The sequence below is a fragment of the Lissotriton helveticus genome, chromosome 11 (assembly GCF_964261635.1).
Source record: "Lissotriton helveticus chromosome 11, aLisHel1.1, whole genome shotgun sequence".
Lineage (NCBI taxonomy): Eukaryota > Metazoa > Chordata > Amphibia > Caudata > Salamandridae > Lissotriton > Lissotriton helveticus.
This window is the reverse complement of record NC_136072.1, coordinates 1035184941-1035206421: the sequence shown is the minus strand read 5'-3', so window position 1 is coordinate 1035206421 and position 21481 is coordinate 1035184941.

Genomic DNA, 21481 nt, shown 5'->3' with positions numbered 1-21481 from the left:
TAGCCTCGGTCACCGCTTGTCCAGCGACACACAATAAGATACACGCAGCGTGCAAGCTCACCTGACGTTTTGGATTGGCTGTGAGGACGCTTAGTCACAAGCACAGCACAGAGGGTTGACATAACCCATACCAGGCACGCATCACCCTTGTCCACCCCGTAAATACTAGTGACACAATTACAGCCTTACGTTAGGCACTCCAGTTTGAACAAATACCCAGTTGGGATTCGCCCCAGATAGTTATGCATAGTTCAGTTTACAGATATGCATTGTTATTGAAAACACTGAGTTGGAGCACACTAACACCAATTATAATATATAATACCTTACCCTCCAGTTGCCAATTTGACCATCCCAAGAAAGAATTATTGTACAAGTCAACGTAGTAACGTGGAACGTGCACGGTATATATTCCCCAGCGAGTAGGTACTCGATTTACTCATACTTTCAGCGCAGATCCGCTGGTAATGCGCTGCTCCAAGAAACACACATGTCCCAGGTGGAGCTAGGGCGCTTGCGCAATAAATGGAGAGGCCAAATACAAGACACGAGTTATTCGGCTCATGCGCGCGGCGTCCAAATTTGGATAGGAGCTGGGATTCCCTTCACAAGTGAATGCGTATTAATTGACCCTGAGGGCAGATAAACATTAGTCAGTGGAAGACTTAATGGCCAACCGATACTCCTTGTTTCTATTTACGCCCCGAACGTAGGCCAGTCAACCTTTTTGGAGAATCTCACTATGACATTAGCTGGGTGGAGCGGAATGCCCTGGCTCCTTGGGGAGGGGGGGGGGGGGGGGGACTTCAACTCCGTACGTAATTAAGACCTAGATAGATCATCCCCACCCCTGTCCAAGACCACAGAGGCGTCCAATGCACAGGCCCTCACAAACTGGGTGACACACTGAGCACTCATAGATATATGGCATGCTATCCACCCATACACTCGGGTCTACTCATACTACCCAGCGGTACACGGCCTACATGTACGCCTGGATAGAATAGTGGGATTCCCAGCGCTTCTTCCCCTGGTACACCAGGTAGAATATTTAGGTCGGACACACTCCGACCACAACCTGCAAATATTACAACTAACCTGGGATATTGAGCGCCCCTCTGCCCCCACATGAATACTCCAAACTGCCGCATTAGAAGACTCAGCATTCCGTTCCTCACTGGGCACAGCCCTGCTCGCATATTTTGAGATCAGAGAATGCAGTGGTGGAATGGGAATCCTTTAAGGTCGCAACAAGAGGGAATTGTATGGGTATGACCTGGAACTACTGCTGTATGAGGTAGACTGGGAAGGTGAAAGCGGGGACAAGCAACGCCTGAAAACGCTGCACACACAGCATGTGGAGCTACTAGAACGCCTTCGCTGCCACAACTATACAGCACACACAGCCCGCACCCGCCAGGGCCGATAGGGCAGGGCGGCTCTTAGCCTGGCTAATTCGCCAAGAACACGTCGCAAACTCATCGAAGCGCTGCACACGAGCACGGGAACACTAGTACACACACAGTGCGACATCCATGAGGCTCTGATACAACATTACAGCCAATTGTATTAATCCCACTGCAGCTGTGAGTTGCATGCTCTGACAGCTTTTTTTTAGACCGCATACACTTGCCTGAGGTAGAGTTGGCATACAATGACATGCTAGGTGAGCCGATCTCGCTCAAGGAGGTTGAGGAAGTGATATCGTCCCTGGCCCTGGGGAAAACCCCGGGACCAGACGGACTCCCGGCAGAGTCCTAAAATGCGTATCGGGTGTCGAAAGGCCCAAAGCTGCTCGCCCACTATGCAGCCGCTGTAGATGCGGGACGGCTCCTACCCTCGCTATGTGAGGCGCACCTGATTTCACTGCCCAACTGACATTGGCTCTTACAGCCCCCTTGCCCTCCTCAACACCAACTATAAGTTGCTCGCGAAGGTATTGGCCGACAGACTGGCACAGCTAGTTCCTGCACTGGTGCACGCAGATCAAAATGGCTTTGTACCACCTTGCAGCACCTCAATCAACCTGCGCTGCTTTTTCCGAATAGCCACATACTCCACGAATGTATGGCCAAGGGCAGGCTGCCTTGTGCTTGATCTTGAGAAAGCTTTTGACTACCTCAAGTGGAATTATATGTTGTATGGCTTAAACATCTCACAGATAACTTATAAAGCTACAAAAAAACACATATTAATCCACTGGGTGATTACAGGGCTATCAGCCACATTTTCTCCTATGCTGAGCAACCATTTACCACTAGATGAAAGACCCATTCCATTCATAGCACTTTACCTCATCTTAAATGTAATGTTTACAGTAACCTTTAACCTAACAGAAACATTTACTTCATCTCTCACCCCACCCTTAACCTTAGCGCTATTCCTATGCGAGACCTTGAATTGCACCTGCTGTGCGGCGCCAGATTAATTGTTTCTTCACTTGGCTTGGAGCTGCCCGAGAGTAGCAAAGTTCTGGGGCGATGTGTGAGAGACAATTGGCGCTATAGTGGGGGCTCCCCTTGAGCCGAATCCAGTGAATTGCCTTTTGGGATATGTTGAAAAGATAACTGCGGTGAACCGTTGGCTGGTGGCAATATTGCTGGCGTTGGCAAAACGTAGAGTGTCGGTGCATTGGGGGTGCCGGCTAGCGCCGTTGCGTGCCGCGTGACTGCAAGACGCTGCCTATTGCCAGGAGCAGCTCAACACATATTGGGAGATTATGCCCGAGCGCATTAGGCCTGTTGACATTTGGGAACCCTTTGCTGCATACCTGATTGAGACGACGGAGACGGAGCTAATGTCTCAGGTACAAACGGCTTGATGTGGTGGGAGTATTGAGGGCGAGTGGCTTATGCTGATGGCTATACTGACTCTGGAGATTGATTTGTTCATGCTGCTGTGGATGCTGGGGACAGGGGGCGCTAATATTGGAACAACAAAGAATGTAAACATCTAAAGGAATTGTACTATGTGAAGATGTATCTTGAATGTATTCCAGGACCTAAGTATCTGTTTTATGCTACAGCAAGCCTTATTGTTACTGTATTTTTCTTTCTTCTCTCAAAATGCCAATAAAGAGAATGTTATAAAAAAAACCTTAGCCCTATTCAAACTCTCAGGCCTGCCCATATCTAGCAGCTGTTTCTTACCTTTGAATTTTCTGAGGCGTCACCCTTGCATCCGGAGATTTTTTGTGAGCAGTACCCCAGCGAACTGGTAGGTGGTATCGGTTGGTTCGGCATGGCATCGTCCACACAGGAAGGGACGTCCGCATCACCTATATAGGTGCCACTTGGGCGCACTGATGTCACTCACTATTCACAACTTTACAAAGTCAGAAGCACGGACCCATGAAGTACACTGGCACTGGTGTGTCCAAACAAGGGCCCTAAAAGGGATCAGCCTTGACCCTAGAAATCTGTATGCAGAACAGAGAGGATGGGTGGGTTGGTAAGGAATCTGCAGCTAGATTTAATCACTACCAGATAAGACGTTACCGAAGGTGTGTAACTTGTTCATCTGATGGAGACTTGTAGCCGCAGATTCCTAACCTTTGAATAGATACCATACCCAGTGGTGTGCCTGGGGACAAATTTAAATTTGGAAGTCCGGCAGGACCAAATTGGATGAAATACCTGTCCCTGTGGACCTGACTGTCCAGACAGTAATGCTGGGTAAACTTGTGCAGGGAAGCCCACGTTGCTGCCTGGCAGATGCCCAGGACTGGGACTCCACGTGCTAATACACTGGTCACAGCTTGAGCTCTGCTGGAATGAGCCAGTAAGCCTTCAGGAGGCTGGTTCTTTACCAGTGCGTAGAAGCAGAGGACGACCCATTGAGAGATGGTTCCATTTCCGCACCGCCCAACATTTCTGTGCACCAACATACCCCACAAAGAGTTGATCCTTCCCCTCAGAACTCTCGTTGTGGTTAAAATAGAACGACAATGCTCTTTTTGGGTCCAGAACGTTAAATCGCTCCTCTTCCTTAGAGGGATATAGAGGTGCAGGCAAGATGAAAGATTAGCCCACTTGAAATGGTGTTACTACTTTTGACAGGAAAGAGGCCCTGGTGCAAGCCACCAGTTTGTCTGGAAAAACTGAAGAATGGAGGCTTTGAAGGTAAAGCCTGCAGCTCACTCACCCCCAGGCCGATGTAATTGCCACAAGAAAGGGTGTTTTAATGGGCAGCAGCCTGAGGCAACAATGGTCCAGAGGCTCGAAAGGAGCGCACATCAAGAACGTGAGAACCAAGTTAAGGTCCTACTGGGACATAATCAAAGAGGAAGGAGAAAACAAATGTACTAGACCCTTCAAAAATCTATTTGCAATAGGGGAATTGAAAAGGGAGGGTTGGTATGCAGCCGCAAGAAAGCAGAAAGATAGCCCTTGAGGGTGCCCAGACCAGAGTCCTGCTGGGCAAAGGAACGAATGAATAACAGTACCTCAGAAAGAGTCTCAGAAAGGGGTCAATTTGTTTGGATGAACACCATGCCACAAATTATTGCCAATGGCAGGCATACCCCATCTTGGCGGAGGGACGCCTGGCTGCAAGAATAACTTTACAGACTTTCGGAGGAAGGTCAATAGCTGTCAACTGCTGCAGCTCAATCTCCATGCAAGAAGGCGGAGATTTAACAGATTTGGGGTGAGGACCGACCCTGCTGCTGCGACAGAAGATCCTCCAGAAGGGGCGGCTTGATCAGAGGATTAACACTCCTGTTCAGAACGTCGGGAACCAGAATCCTTGTGCCCAGTCCAGACCACAAGGATGACTTGGGCCTAGTCATTCCTGATCTTCTTGAGAAGTCTGGACAGGAGTGGGATGGATGGAAAGGCATACAGGAGGCCTGAGCTCCACTCAAGACGAAAAGCGTTGCTGAGTGAGTGCCACCTTGGAAACTCCAACATGCAAAACTGCTGACATTGTACGTTCTCGGCGGAGGTAAACAATCTAACCAAGGCTCTCCCCACTGCTGAAAGAGACCTTGCACCACCTTCGGATGAAAATGCCAGTTGTGATCCGCTAGGCATCGACGGCTGAGTTTGTCCGCCCTGACGTTCAGAGAAACTGCCAGGTGTTGAACCACCAGGGAAATGCTCTGCTGTTCCTGCCATGTCCAGTGATGCAGCGTCTCCTGACAAAGGGTCCACAACCCCACACTGTTTGTGACAGTTCCACATTGCAGTGGTGTTGTCAGTGAACACTTGAACCAGCTTTCCCTTAATTGATGGAAGAAAGGCTTTCAATGGCAAGAAAATTGCATGAAGCTCCAGCAAGTTGATCTGGAGTCTTGATTCCGCCAGAGACCAGAGTCCTCTGACCGCCACCTCCCCGGATGGCCACCCCCACCCAGGAGAGACGCATCAGTCACCACTGTGTGGTCTGACTGGGTAAGGGAGAGGGGTCTGTCTCTTACCCAATCGCGGTCTGATAGCCATCACTGCAGGTCCTGTGCCGTTCTCTCTAAGATCTGGACGATGTCGGAGAGATTCCCCTAATGCTACGCCCACTGGAACTGCAGAGCCCGCATATGCCATCTGGCATGTGTCACTAGCAGGATGCAGAAGGCCATGAGGCACCGCAGCATCAGTCATTCTCACCGAAATCCAGGATAGAGGCTGAAACATCGGTACCATAGCCTGAATATCCTGGACTCGCTGTTCGGGAGGATGGGCCCAAAACTGCAGCATATCTAGACCAGTGCAGAAGGTTTGCCGTAGTCTGGAGGTGGAAAATGATAGCCTGGGGTGAACTCGCCTTCAACAGCTAGTTGTTGAAATGGGGTAAGACTGGCACCCCTGATCTGCACAGATGTAAAGTGACGCAGGCATCACCTTGGTAAACAACCGAGGAGTGCTGTTAAAGCCATAGGGGAGCACCATGAACCTAAAGTGCAAGTGGCCTACCGTAAACCACAGGTAGTGTCATATAGATATGCTTTGCCTACACACTGTGTTAAGTTAGCATGAGCTTATTAGGAGTTTAAACGCCATTTTACCTTTCAGCTGCTTCTGTACACGGCACATAATTGTTATTTTAGCTTTGAGCCTAGTAGAATGTTTTGCTTCACACGCGAATAATATGTTGTTGCTCTGATATCAGCTTTGCTTGGTGAGCTGTGTCTGTACAGTGAGTGCTGAGGCCTTCAAGGATATCTCAACACAGTGGTTGTTGTGAGGTCTGATCTTCGCACGTTCTAGACATAACATACATGCAGCTGCGGCCAAACTTTGGTTTTAGGCGCGTTTAATATTGCAACGCACAAAGAATACACACACTTGATGATGCTTAGCATGCAGAGAGCTGGTGGAAGATGATGTGATCCCTTACCACTAGGATCAGAGGTATGGGGCTGCCCTGCTAAACCCCAAAGAGACCTTCTTAGATATAATATAATATACTAGCAAGGGATGGGGAGAATTAGGTGTCTTTTAGCCTTCTTCCCTCTAGCATTTTAACATGCTTTCACCCTTTGTATTCTATGGACTAGTAACTATGATGATTACTTTGTTTCTTATAATATGTTTGCTTGTATTAGCTAAGATACTATGCTTGAGAACACTGCATTAGAAAATAAACATTTCAAATGTGCACGCGTCCTCATTTACTCCTTGTTCTGGATTGAAATGATTGTATAACGAAAGAGTGTTTATGTGTTCCACGTTACCTGAGGTGTTCTAAGTCCATGTTCTGGTTTGTCTAAACATTGGGAGTGTGTAAGAACCAATGAGACACTGTTGCTAGTCTGGTTGGGGATTTTGGGTACTAAGGTGAGTTTTGGCACACCCTAATTCACTGAGGTTCCAAGTCTCTATGTACAGTTCTGTGTGAGAATGAAACCCCTGCGACATGGCGCCCAACCGTTGGTGGTCTTGATACATGACACTTGAGTAGTGCAACATTCAGTCCTTAACCCCTTCACTCTTGTTTTTGGTTAACGGTGGTGTCGGACAAACCTACCTATATTTACATAGGTCTTTTCAAGCTTGATTCTTTCAAAACGGTTTCCTTGGATTACTACCCAGTTGTGCTACAGAGTTTACTTTGTACCTCTTTCTTTCTGTGTCACAATGACCGCGATGGACAATCCGCAACATAGCCGCATTGCGGTGCGCAATCATTTGCAGACTTATATTGTCCCCGTGGATGGCATGGCCGTAATAATGGTGGTGAGTGTAGAGGTGGCTTACCCGTACGAATTCTTTTACTTGTGGGTAACCTTCCCAGCTGTGAACGCAAATACTACTGTGTTCGACACGTACACTCCCACTGCTGTGCCGCAGGAATATGCTCCGTATAGGGCACAGGAAGTTCCTATTGATGCTTGGCAGCACCGAGTTTGGTTTGATGGCGCCCTACCCCACTCTTTGACAGCTCCGAGGTTAGGTCTTTTGTCCATTCCAGGCGCGACTTGGCCTGTTTTGGCTGGATTTACACCGCATCCTCAACACGGGGCGTGTTCCGTTGTTGAGTTAAGACGACTACATGTAGTCGTAATCAGCGTGATTAGGTCATTAGTGCAATACATAACCTATAATCTCCCAGGCAGGGCCCCAGGTGGTGTGGCGCTTCCTGCCGGACATGGCGGTATGAAGCTTAGTCCTGTAATGGTCAACACTGTGATGGGCAAGCGCACCCAGGATAAGGATGATTTTCCTTTCTGGCTTGCCGAAAAGTTTGACCAGCTGGAAGCAGTATTTCCCAACACGACTCCTGGTGAAAAACACTGGATTCTGACCATTAGCATGCCAAAAGACTTGACCCCAGAAATTGGTGACTGTGAGACATGGGGAAAGACCTTTGCGGCAGTATATGCGAGGTGCTACGGCACTCCGCCTATGACTGTCCTTCCGACGGTCCTTAAACGTGTTCAAGATGAGCATGGACCTGAGGCTGCTGTTGAATTGGGTATGCGCCTATGTGGCTCCTTTGATGTGGTTTCTGATCTCATACTTGTGAATGTCAAGGGAGATGCTGCGAACTTTCAGGTGTCCAATGCTTTGCAGGCGATTCCCGATGTCGACAAATCCCGACAGTTAGCAAGAATTATTGTGGCGGCTTATAAAACCGTGGGCCGCAATAGCATGGGACTCAAGGCATTTTCTACTAGAGAGAAAAAACAACCTCAAGGGCAGGAGTCTGAAACTGACGAACAGCCCAAGACCAAAAAACAAAATTGCCCGAAAAAACGAAAACAGGGTAAACAACAACAACAGAAACATGAGTCTCGTCCTGCGTCTCCATTGCCTGCGCCCACAGAACGTATTTCTGACTTGCGCGATCGCGCGACGATAAAATCACCTGATCGTTTTCAGGTTTCTGATCAACGCTCTCCTCGCTCTTTTCAGGACTCATTGACCGGTGGTGGAGGTGGCGGCAGAGGTCGGGATGGCCAGCAAAGACGCGACCAGCCCCACCCTAAAGACGGTAAAGGCAAGCAGGACGATTCTACACCGAAACGACCCCAGTTTCAGAAAAAGAAAGTCGCCGCTTTAACAGCGAGATATGCCACAGATAGTGAGAGCGCAGCTTCGGAATCAGACATGGGCTCTGACCTTGCTGGACAGCGAGGCGGAGATTACCATAGTGCGAGAGGACCTGCGTCCGCTACTGAAGGTGACAGCGACTGACCGTTATGTTGTTGTGGAAACAGCTGACAGTAGAGTAGCTCCCCCTGATAGACTTTATGAAATAGTCCTGTTTATGGAAGGTGACATACAACGTACCATAAAAGGGGTATTTTGGGAAAATCTTACAACTACCTATGACATTTTGTTAGCGGAGGCTGACTGGCCCCCACCTTTTGTGCTCGGGGCTCCAAGAGGGGAGGAGGTAATCCTCCCTAGTTTCGCGCACACTGTCTCGAAGGGGTATGCGCTGAATTTTGCAGAAGAGTGGGCTAAAGCCCTTATGCCGGCTCTGTACCGTACACACTGTGGTTGGGATAAACTTTCCCCACACCACGAGATTCCTTTGCGGTCTATGCCACAGCCTCAACCTCAATATCCCATTAGACGCGAAGCTAAGGCTTCCGTTGCGGAAATCCTTGAACAATTGGAATATCAAGGAGTGATTGAGACATGTGTGTTACCGATGAATAACCCACTTTTTACTGTGACTAAGCCTGACGGATCATATCATTTGGTATTGGATTACCGGCATTTAAACTCGCATTGCCGTACCTGCGTAGTACAGAATACTCACGGCTCTGCCTTAGTGGATAATCTTGTGCGTAAGCAGTTTAAAACCACGCTTGATATATCCAACAGTTTTTATGCCCACCATTTGGATGGTCTGAGTTCCCCATGGACCAGTTTTACATGCGGCGGCGAACAAAAACAGTTTAGACGTTTACCAATGGGCTATAAGAATAGTCCTGGAGTATTTGCTGCCCGCATAGTCTCTCTCTTAGAGAGAGTGGACCCAGATGTGTGTTCGTATGTGGATGACATTTATCTCACTGACGACGAACTTTTGGGCGCCTCTGTATCGAGTTGACCGCATAATTTGTAGCTTTGCGGACTTCGGTTACAAATTCAACTTTGCAAAGTCGCACATTGCAGAGTACACAGTGTTGTTCCTGGGCTATGAGCTCAACAATGAAGGCCGAGGATTGGCTCCTCACTTCTTGGAGAAATGCGCACTCCGACAACTCTGAAAAAATTACAGTCTTTGCTGGGATTTTTTAATTTCGGGAGGACATACATTCCTGAATATGCCCAGCGTATCATGCCTTTGTATGCTTTGATACAACGTACTTTTACCAAATCGTGCTGGCTGACAGAACACTCAGCTATTCTGCAATCTTTGCAGGCTGATCTGCTCGAATCTAAATTTTTACTGACTCGTGATAACCACACCAACCTGGTGATCAGAATCATCCCTGGGGCGGTGGGTTTCACTTACCTTACTTTTAACAAGGGAGACACAGTACCTATTACCTACAAGTCACACTTGTACACTTCAGCTGAAATGCGATTTTCTACTGTGGAGAAAGTTTTGACAGCGGTGCAGATGGCGATTCTTAAGGAACGTGCTCTGTCACAGGGAAAACGCATGTTGGTTGTTACCCTGTTTCCTGCATTAGAAGCAGTTACGAATGCCAGTGTACCTAATTCTAAAGCGTTGCACCCTCGGTGGATACAATGGGCAGCATCATTGACATCTCCGGATATCACCTTTATTTTTGATGCCTCCTTACAGTCGCAGGAGTTTTTGCAATATGAATTCGTTCATCCTGCACCCTTGGCTATGCGACCTGGAGGATTTCCATTGCATCATATACACTGATGGTTCAGCGCAAGTTGCGCATGGGTCTAAGCACGCATACGTTTCCGCTTGCGCCATTGTGGTAGGTGCCATGGTGAACGATGAGTTCAAGTCCAGAGTCGTGCACACGCAGACTCTAGGGGACTGCACTGCACAATTGGCAGAGCTTCGTGCTCTGATGCTTGCATTGGAGTACGCTGATCCTAGTGTGACAACTCTTATTGTAAGTGATTCTTACTACTGTGATTCAGAATAATTTTCGTGATTCCAAGGGTCGCACAATAAAACATTAAATGATCTGGGTCCGGTGGCTGAGCTTAAGGAGCAATTGCCACTCGTGTTTGTAATTCATACTCTTGGTCATCAGCGCGTGGGAGTTCATGCTGTTGGCAATTCGCTTGCCGGTGAGGCAGCAAAATCAGCAGTATCGACATATTTGGTTGCGGCAGTTACACGGTCCAAAAGTAAGATTGATGATGATATCTTGGCAGCTGTTGCTGCAACTGAGAAGGGAGGTAAATATCCTAAGGGGTTCCCTTCGAAGTATTCATACCACTTAAGTCCCGATAAGGTTCCTTATGTGAAAATACCTGACGTTGGGAAGAGATTGATTCCCAACGCGGATCGCAGACACACATTGCTCACAGCGGCCCATGAAGGAGCTGCGTCTGCGCATGCGGGCGTTTCAGCCACTGTGGCTCAGTTACAACAGCGTTTTTGGTGGCGGGGATTGGACAAACAGACGCGTGATTATGTCCTTCAATGTGACATTTGCCAGCAGATTAAGCCTTCAACTGCCACGCATCCGCCCCAGACGCAGTTGTTCATTTCTACCAAACCACTTGGGTGTGTTTATTTAGATCACTGTGGTCCTTTTTCTTCTGATACTGCGTATAAGTTTATCTTAGTAGCAGTTGATTCATGCACACGCTTTGTGTGGGTATGGCCTCACCGCAGCTCTGATTCACGGACTGTCATAAGAGATTTGCGTGTCTTTGTAGGGATTTTTGCCTGTGGTACCTTCCATTCGGATCAGGGTCCTGCTTTCGCCTCTAAGGCGTATAAGGATGCCATGGCTTCGTTGGGGGTCCAAGTCAAGTTTTCGTCTCCATACAGGCCTGAGGGTAATAGTGTTGTGGAACGAATGAACCGTGACTTAAAGCAATCATTGATAGCTCGAGTTATAGGCACTGGCAGGAACTGGCTGGCCCACCTCAATGGCGTGCAGCGTGCGCTTAATAATCGACCTTGAAGGTCTCTGGGTGGGTGGACCCCATACGAAATGCTCCTTGGTATCAAGATGTATGTCCTGGACCTTGACGGTCTAGACTCGGCGGCTGTTGCTGCCTCCTTTGACGTAGATGAACATTGCAATGTTTTACCGACTCTACAAGGGACGAGAGAGAGTCTTGCAAAGGAACATTTGCCCTCCACCTCGGATGATGCGTTGCAGATCCCGGTAGTTGGCTGGCTACCCCAAGTTGGAGAATTGGTTCGAGAGAAGATCGAAAACAAGAAAGAATTTGGTCCCTCTTATCGAACTCCAGTTCTAGTGCTTGGTGTGAAGGGCACAAGAACAGTCATTTTACCACCACTTCCAGGTCGTAAGGAAAACAGGTATATCTCCATTGACAATGTCAAGATACATAGAGTGGCCGATTCTTCTGAGTATGACACCGGCAGTCTCATGTCCTTCGATTGTGAGAAATTCTGTGTTGGCCACGGCTTCGAATCCTGAGCCTGAGGTTGCCCTCGAGATGCCTGCAATTTCTAGTCCTTTATTGAGTACATTGCCTGGTACTCAACTTGATGAAACTGACTACACTTACCCAACTGACTTATCAATGCCTGATTTACAAACTCGCTTGGCCACAGAATCCAGATTTTCATTTGACACTGTTTCACACACATCAAGAGAGCCTTCACGGATTACTGTTTATGCAAGATTATTTAAAAAACATTTTTTAATTCCCCCTTGGACATATATTTGGCTGGCGCTTTTTTCGATTTACCTTTTTATGTCAATTGGTTTTGTGTTTTATTTTTTCCGTATCGTCAATGGACACTATGTCGAAGAGAGAACATACATTCGACATCTCAATGGAACATTGGCACCCCATTCCTCCTCGCATACTGCACACAGATTGAAGAGAGACTTGGCTTTTGTTAACATCACGTCATGGCCTGTCCTGGATGGGATTGTATGGGATGCTGTTAAATTTCAAATCCATGGCCCCACTGAGGTTATCAATGTCCCTAATGTGCTTAGAGTTCACATGGGGGATGTAGTTAAACAAAACATACGTTCTGATAATTGGGATGTTCAGGCCGTAGAAGCATTGTTTTCTGATTTGAACTATAATGCTGCCTTTGATGCTGAAGATTTGTATTTAGAATCTGCTAATTATGGTGTTTTATTTTGTTACCAACATTTTGGTAATCACTACCTACATAAAACTAATACCAGGAGGAGCACTGTAAATTATACACAATGGGAACATGGTCCGGCTCCTATACAAGGCAGTTCTGTTTCGTTTTTGAAAAAGTACACTTATTTTACTGATTTTAATCAGTCCAATCCCAAAGCATTTTATTTTAAAATGACCAAAAAGTCCATATCCAAAGTTAGACTTACTGATACTAAATTATTGTACTCAAAGTCCTTTCTAGACCAGCTAGCTGTTGGAGGCTACGAGTTGTGGAAGAAAACAGTTGACCGTAATCTGTTTGGGGTTCTAAAAGTTGGCAGGTACAAGGCACTGAAGCTTTGCACCGTGCATGTCTCATCCCGAATCATATGTTGTTTTTAAATTCTACAATTTCGCAGACAACATGCTTTGGATTGGCTACCTCTAAAAAATTGAATGCTCCTTCTTTCCCTGATTTAGAAGAATATTCAGGTTGGGGTAATACTACTAAATTTTCGATCAGAGAGTTGCAAACTCTGTTGCTGAATTCTTCCTTTAACATATCCAGTTTGGATCCCAATGGCTGGTTGCTCTGGCACAGAAGTGCTGACTCGTGCCAACATCGTTTTCTGGGTTTGGCTGAAGGCTTTACACAGGTCAGGGTCGATCCCCGTTTTGAGAGTGACCATTCTGTAACTACCTATTCAGTAGGCAAATTATGGCAGAATTGGCTCAAACATTCTACCTTGGCGTCAGTTAAACTACATTTGTCTAAGGTGACTGACGATGTTGATCTGAATGATTTCATAAAAGGCCCGGTTAAAGGTAGATCTAAAACATGGATATATGCTGTTTATAACGAATTCTGGAAAACATCCCAGATTGAGGCGGCTACCTGCCTTAGGGCTATAGATCAAGCAAATTTGGAAAAAGTGTTAGCAGTTGTGGATAATAGCATTAACACGCTTTCTTCCCGCATATACACTTTGGATAATATTGTGTCATCTGTTGTTGATTTTGTACAAGATGAAATGTCTGTATTATACCATGGTCAAAATCAATTGCGTTCTGTTATGCAGTTTGCTTGGACCCTGCAGACGCTCAAGGCCGGAAAAGTGCCATGGCATTACATGAATACCTCTTCTCTATTTGCCCCGTTTAATTTGACTGATAAGCAACGTTTACTTTCAATGAAGGATGCTTCTTTTTCCATGTTAAACATTGAACGATTGGAGTCTTTACCATTTTCTGTGGCAGAGGCCACTACTGCAAAGTGGCTTATCCAGGGATTAATAACTCTACCGTTTGCTCCTTTCGAGTTTAAAATTTGTATGAAGTATTTTGCCATTCGTAGATACGAGCCTCTTGGTAGCTCCTATCTCCATGAAGCCTGGTCGCTTCCTTTTACATATAGATGCCTTAGGGAGGGCAAGGAAGTTTATTTGAAAGGTGAAGAATGCACTGAAACACCGCATCACTCATTAATGTGTAGACATATCCAATTACACGGCTCCTGTATGCAAGACAAGCCTAATTTAGCATGTGTTTTGAAAGGTACCCCCGTGCCCGCTATCGTTCCACATTCACATTACTGGCAAATGGCAGTTATTTACTATTGAACAATGAGGATTGCTGTGGGTTAATAAAAGGCATTGCTTATGTCGTTACCGTCAGTGAGTGTGTGGTTTGCTGTAAAAATGTGATGTATCCACCCACGCATGGAAAGCTGGATGATTCCACCTGGCTGAGGATTCCGACCCTGAAAGCAGAGTTCAATAAGATGAGTCGCATAAGAGCTCTATTGTCCCAAAAAGAAGTTGCCCTCACATCTGCTCGTGAAACATTTGTCCTTCACATAGCTAAAACCCGCACAGAGGCGCATGCTTTATTAAATACAGACCTACCATTGCATTTCGGTGAGTTAATTCAAACAATCTTTAATGCATCCTCCACAACGGGGCTGGTGCACTTTTTTAAAGTAGTTAGCAGCGATCTTGTGACTTCATTTCAAAATATATTTGGGGTCATTCCTGCTTTCTTCCATTCAATATTTTCCAGCCTATTTGGTGGATTTCCCGTTTTACTGGCGCTGGCTGCAGGCGTTCTTTTGCTATTTTGTTTCATTCAAAATGGATGCACATCCTGTGTTCCAAGACGAGCTGTCGCTGTTTCGCAACAGGATGCTTGAATACTATGGAGCGCTGCCGCTCGCCACCTTAAGTGCAGCTTATGGATTATCGTTTCGATTTTCCTATTTTATATGTGTCCAGCCTGTCTTTCATTGCCTGAGTTGCGATTTCGACTGGGCCCTGGATTTGTGTCTCTGCAATGTGGTGTCTCCTGATGTGGATTATAATCAGCTCATGAGCCCCTTAGTTGCTCATGAATTGCTTTGTTCTGACAGAGGGATTATGGCCTTTGCAGCGATGCATGGAATACTGTGTCGTTGGAATGTGTTCGCAGCGGCGCAAGAATTATTGGCACACAGCTTCATCGAGAACCCACCGAGTTGTCCTCTGATGGTGCTAGAGGCTCCGGTAATTGAAGAGCATGTATGTTCTTTCCCGCTTTTGAATTGGATGGCTGAATTATTTTCGGATGAGAACAGTGACTTCCTTTTGGAAGCTGTTGCTGCTTATTTTGCATATTCAATGTTAGGCTGAGGTCTGTCGATACCTTTATTGACATTGAACATTTTTTATTATTTTTTTTGTGGACTATGAAAAAAAAATGTTTACGCCCCAGGCCTGTTTGAGGCGAAGACTAAACTGTCATGGTTATGGGATTTTGTTTTTTTGGGTGAAATTTTTTTAATTTTTTTATTTACTCAAATTTAGAGTGACTATCGTTCTTGAACTCTGCATTTAAAAAATGTTCCCTTTATCTTATCTTATCTTATCTTATCCGTGCTCGGGTGTCATATAGATATGCTTTGCCTACACACTGTGTTAAGTTAGCATGAGCTTATTAGGAGTTTAAACGCCATTTTACCTTTCTGCTGCTTCTGCACACGGCACATAATTGTTATTTTAGCTTTGAGCCTAGTAGAATGTTTTGCTTCACACGAGAATAATATGTTGTTGCTCTGATATCAGCTTTGCTTGGTGAGCTGTGTCTGTACGGCGAGTGCCAAGGCCTTCAAGGATATCTCAACACAGTGGTTGTTGTGAGGTCTGATCTTCGCACGTTCTAGACATAACATACATGCAGCTGCGGCCAAACTTTGGTTTTAGGCGCGTTTAATATTGCAACGCACAGAGAATACACACACTTGATGATGCTTCGCATGCAGAGAGCTGGTGGAAGATGATGTGATCCCTTACCACTAGGATCAGAGGTATGGGGCCGCCCTGCTAAAACCCAAAGAGACCTTCTTAGATATAATATAATAGCAAGGGAGGGTGAGAATTAGGTGTCTTTTAGCCTTCTTCCCTCTAGCATTTTAACATGCTTTCACCCTTTGTATTCTATGGACTAGTAACTATGCTGATTACTTTGTTTCTTATAATATGTTTGCTTGTATTAGCTAAGATACTGCGCTTGAGAACACTGCATTAGAAAATAAACATTTCAAATGTGCAAGCGTCCTCATTTACTCCTTGTTCTGGATTGAAATGATTGTATAACGAAAGAGTGTTCATGTGTTCCACGTTACCTGAGGTGTTCTAAGTCCATGTTCTGGTTTGTCTAAACATTGGGAGTGTGTAAGAACCAATGAGACACTGTTGCTAGTCTGGTAGGGGATTTTGAATACTAAGGTGAGTTTTGGCACACCCTAATTCACTGAGGTTCTTAGTCTCTATGTACAGTTCTGTGTGAGAACGGAATCCCTGCGACAGTAGCGCTGATAAGCAGGCTGGACGGGAATTTGAAAGTAGACCCCCTGAAAATCCAATTCTACCCTCCAGTCTCCAGGATCTAGGGCTGACAAGACTTGAGCTAGAGTGAGCATCTTGAACTCTTCCTTTTTGTGGAAGTAGTTGAGGGCTTGCAGATCTAGGATAGGGTGCAGGCCCTTTTCCTTTTTTGGGACCAGAATGTAGCGGGTATAACAACCACAGCCTACTTCTGGCGACGGAACCTCTCTATGGCTCCTTTGGCCAAGAGAGTAAAGACTTCCACCTGAAGCAAAGTCACGTGATCCTCCATCAGCCGATGGTAAGTAGGAGGCATGGAAGGAGAGGTAGTCTCGAAGGGAGAGAGTAGCCCCTTCAGACTGTGTGAAGAACCCACCTGTCCAATGTGATGTTTTGCCAGTGGTGGAAGTGATGGCTGATTCTGCCACCAACTGGCAGCCCATTATCTTGACGGGCTGGACTAGGAGGGTTTGGAGACTGAAGGGGCGGGAATGGTGGACTGGCCCAACATCTTGCCGCCCTACACACAGGGCCGGAATGAGCCAAGCCCTGCTGAACTTGTGCAGCCTTATGGATGTGGTATGGCTGGCACAGCTGAAAGTCCCTTGCGTAGCCAGCCACGAAAGGGGCGAAAAGCAGATAAGGGACATGTGGCCTCTGAGAGGCCCTAAGACTTGGCCATAGCCCGCGAGTCCTTAAAGCGTTCCCGGGACAGGTCTGCTTTGCCTCCGAAGAGACGGGTGCCATCAAAGGGCATGTCTATTAGGGAACCCTGGACAACCCCAGAAAAGTCAGAAGTTCTCAGTCAGGTATAGCGTTGAACAGCAACCATCGATGACATTGCACTGCTCTGCGAGTTGATAGTGTCAATCAATCAATCAATCAGGGGGTTTAAATCGTGCCACTCACCCGTGTGGGTCTCTAGGCGCTGGGGAAGGAGGCAGGGGGTGCAGCTTCGGTCAGCCAAAGAGCCAGGTCCTGAGACTTTTCCTGAAGGTGTGAAGCATAGAAGCATCTGATGTTGAATGGCAGCTCGTTTCAAGCTGTGGCCGTGATTTAGGAGATGGCTCTTCCGCCCGCTCTGCTTCTGAGGATGCAGGGGGTTTCTGCTAGGGTGAGGTCGGCGAAGCAGAGGTCCCTTTTGGGTACGTGGAAGGAGACTCTTTTGTTGTGGTATTTGGGTCTGCTGTTGTGGAGTGATTTGTAGGCGTGAGTGAGTAGTTTGAAGGTTACTCTCTTCTGGACAGGGAGGCAGTAGAGGTCTTGTAGGTGTTGGGTGATGTACTTCTGTCGTCGGATGCCGAGGACGATTCTGGCCGTGGTGTTCTGGATGGTCTGGAGTTTGCATAGCAGGGATTTGTGGATTCCGGCGTAGAGGACATTTCCGTAGTCCAGTCTGCTTGTTATGAGTGCTTGGGTGACGGTCTTTCTGGATTCGGGGTGTGGGATACACTTGAAGGTCTTGCGAAGGATGCGGAGGGTGTTATTATTATGGAGTTTTATATAGCGCAAACTTGACCCGGTATTGGGTATAGGAGCGCCTTACATAGCACCAGTTGCGTTACATGTGGAGAAGTGTGGCTCAATGGTTAGAGCGGCAGACCCTGATGCAGAGGTCTAGCCCGGGACCAGGGTTCAATGCCCCGCCTCGGCGGGTCTTGGGCTCAAAAATTCCACGGACCTGATAATTCTCACCTCGGTGCCTATTCCAATCATGGAGTCCCACTCTGCAACTCTGGGCAATAGCTTGCTTAATCTCCACAACGGCCCCCACAACGCTAAGGATGCCTGGCCTCCACCTTGGGGGTGCCCAGGAGTGGGCACCTCACAGGGAAAGCCAGGATGGGTTCCACAGCGGTATTCGTACAAGCGCCTTGAGACCCTTGCGGGTGAGTAGTGCGCTATACAAGTATCAATTTACATTACATTACATTACATGAGGACATATTCATTTTTGTTAGGCACGGGGAGATTAAGTGATTTGCCCAGGATCACAGGATGTTCAGCGTCATTGCCGAGACTTGAACCCGGTTCCCCAGATTAGAAGTAGACTGCCCTAGCCGTTAGGCCAACTCCTCTCAGGTGTGTCGGGTCATGGTGAGGGAGGAGTCGATTATGATGCTGAGGTTCCGGGCATGGTCTGTGGGGGGGGGGGGTGCTGAGGGCAGAGGGCCACCAGGAGTTGATCCAGGCTGAGGGGGTGAGTCCAAGGACAAGGACTTCTGTCTTCTCCAGAGTCTCAAGCCCACAACGAATGGCAAACTCACTTGTCTGATACTGCTTGGGAGAGGACCTGTAGCACAAGTTACTATTTGTGTAACGATATATCTGTAAGAGACATTAGTTAGTGATAGATTCCTTACCTTAGAATATCCCCAGGCGTCAGACTGGATCCAGAAACCTTTGCGTAGCAATACCCCTGCGTGTCAGTAGGCGTCGTCCGCGGCTCCGCGTCCGTTGTCGGCGTCCTTAGCGCCGGAATGACGTCGCCGGAGTACTTAGACGCCGCCCTCGCGCGCCGACGTCAGTTCTGATACACAGCTTTTCCGCGCCAGATACGCAGAGCCATGATAGAACCAACACTGGTGCCATGAAACTAGGGCCCTGAAAGGGGATGACCTTAACCCTAGATATCGGTTCGCAGAACGGGGAGGATGGGTGGGTCGGTAAGGAATCTATCACTAACTAATGTCTCTTACAGATATATCGTTACACAAGTAGTAACTTGTGCATCTGAAAGAGACACGTTAGTGATAGATTCCTTACCTAAGAATAGATACCCCAGCAATACCAACCCCGGTGGTGGGTCTGCGACCCAATAATCACACCAGAAAGTCCTGGAGGACGGAACGGCCAAAGAAGGCAATCCCTCTGGACTTGACTGTCCAGGCAGTAGTGTCTCGCGAACGTGTGCAGCGAGGCCCACGTAGCTGCCTGACAAATGTCCTGCAAGGGGACTCCTCGGTCCAGGGCAGTAGTAGTCGCTGTGGCCCGAGTGGAGTGGGCCCTCAGCCCAACAGGAGGTTCCTTTTTAGCCAAGGAGTAACACGCCTGGATGCACAATACGATCCACCAAGAGATTGTCCGCCTGTGCACCGCCCGTCCTTTCTTAGCGCCCACGTAACCAACAAAGAGTTGGTCATCCACCCGGAACTGGCGTGTGCGATCCATATAGTAAGAGAGCGCACGTTTTGGGTTCAGACGGTGGAGCCTCTCTTCCTCTTTCGAGGGATGCGGAGGCGGAAAGAAGGTGGGCAAGGTGATGGACTGCCCGATGTGGAAGGCTGTGACTACCTTGGGCAGGAAAGAGGGCCTTGTCCGCAAAACAACCTTGTCCGGATGGACAGAAAGGAAAGGAGGTTTGGAAGAAAGAGCCTGGAGCTCACTCACTCTCCTGGCAGAGGTGATGGCAACCAGGAAAGCAGTGTTCAGAGTAAGAAGGCGGAGAGGACAGTTATGAAGTGGCTCAAAGGGAGCGCACATCAGATAAGTAATCACAAGGTTCAAGTCCCACTGAGGCATCACGAAAGGAACAGGAGGGAACATGTGTGTGATGCCTTTCAAAAACCTATTTACAATAGGGGACTTGAACAAAGATGGCTGATCAGGTAGCCTTAAGAAGGCGGAAAGGGCAGAAAGACAGCCCTTGATAGTGCCCAGGGCAGAGTCCTGGTGGGCCAGAGAAAGAAGGAAGAGGAGAACCTCAGAAAGTGGGGCACAGAGTGGATCCACAGCCTTTGCTGGACACCATGCCACAAATCTGTTCCACATGCAGGCGTATACCGACTTTGTGGAGGGACGCCTGGCTGCCAGAATGACATTACAGACTTCAGGAGGCAAGTTAATGGCCTCAACTGTCGCCGCTCAATCTCCAAGCTTGGAGGTGGAGACTGGACAGGTTCGAGTGGAGGAACGTCCCCTGCTGCTGCGACAGAAGGTCCTCCTGAAGAGGCAGACGAATCGGGGGATCGACAGACATGCTGAGTAGCTCTGGATACCAAAATCTTCGTGCCCATTCCAGAGCCACAAGGATAACCTGGGCCCGGTCGCACCTGATCTTCTTCAGCACTCTGGGCAGAAGTGGTATAGGCGGGAAGGCGTACAATAGACCTCAACTCCACTCGCGACGAAAAGCGTCTCTGAGCGAGTGCCGCCTTGGAAATTCCGACGCGCAGAACTGATGACATTGCACGTTCTCTTCTGTGGCGAATAGATCTAACCAAGGCTCTCCCCACTGTTGAAAGAGGCCTTGCGCCACGTCCGAGTTCAGACGCCATTCGTGATCCATCATGCACCGACGGCTGAGTTTGTCCGCCCTGGCGTTCAGAGAACCTGCCAGGTGTTGAACCACCAGGGTCACGCCCTGATGTTCCAGCCACTGCCAGAGGCGCAGAGCCTCCTGGCAGAGGGTCCAGGACCCCATCCCGCCCTGTTTGTTGCAGTACCACATGGCGGTGGTGTTGTCCGTGAACACCTGCACTACACTCCCCCGGACTGAGGGGAAGATGCCTTCAGTGCAAGTCGGATCGCCCGCAGCTCCAGAAGGTTGATGTGGAGCTGGGACTCCGCCGGAGACCAGAGGCCTCTGATCTCCGCCTCTCCCATGTGGCCCCCCCCCAGCCCTGGAGGGACGCGTCCGTCACAACTACGTGCTCCGGTTGGGGTAGGGAGAGGGATCTGCCGCTGACCCAATCACGGTCCGTGAGCCACCACTGCAACTGTCTTGCAGTGCCCTCCGAGATCAACACATGGTCGGGCAAGTTGCCCTGATGTTGGGCCCACTGAAACTTCAAGTCCCACTGCAGAGCCCGCATCCGCCACCGGGCGTGATGCACCAGAAGGATGCAGGAGGCCCCAGAAGCCGCAGCGTCAACCTGCCTGAGACTCGGGATAAAGGCTGAAAGATCGGAATCAGAGCCTGAATATCCCGAACCCGCTGTTCGG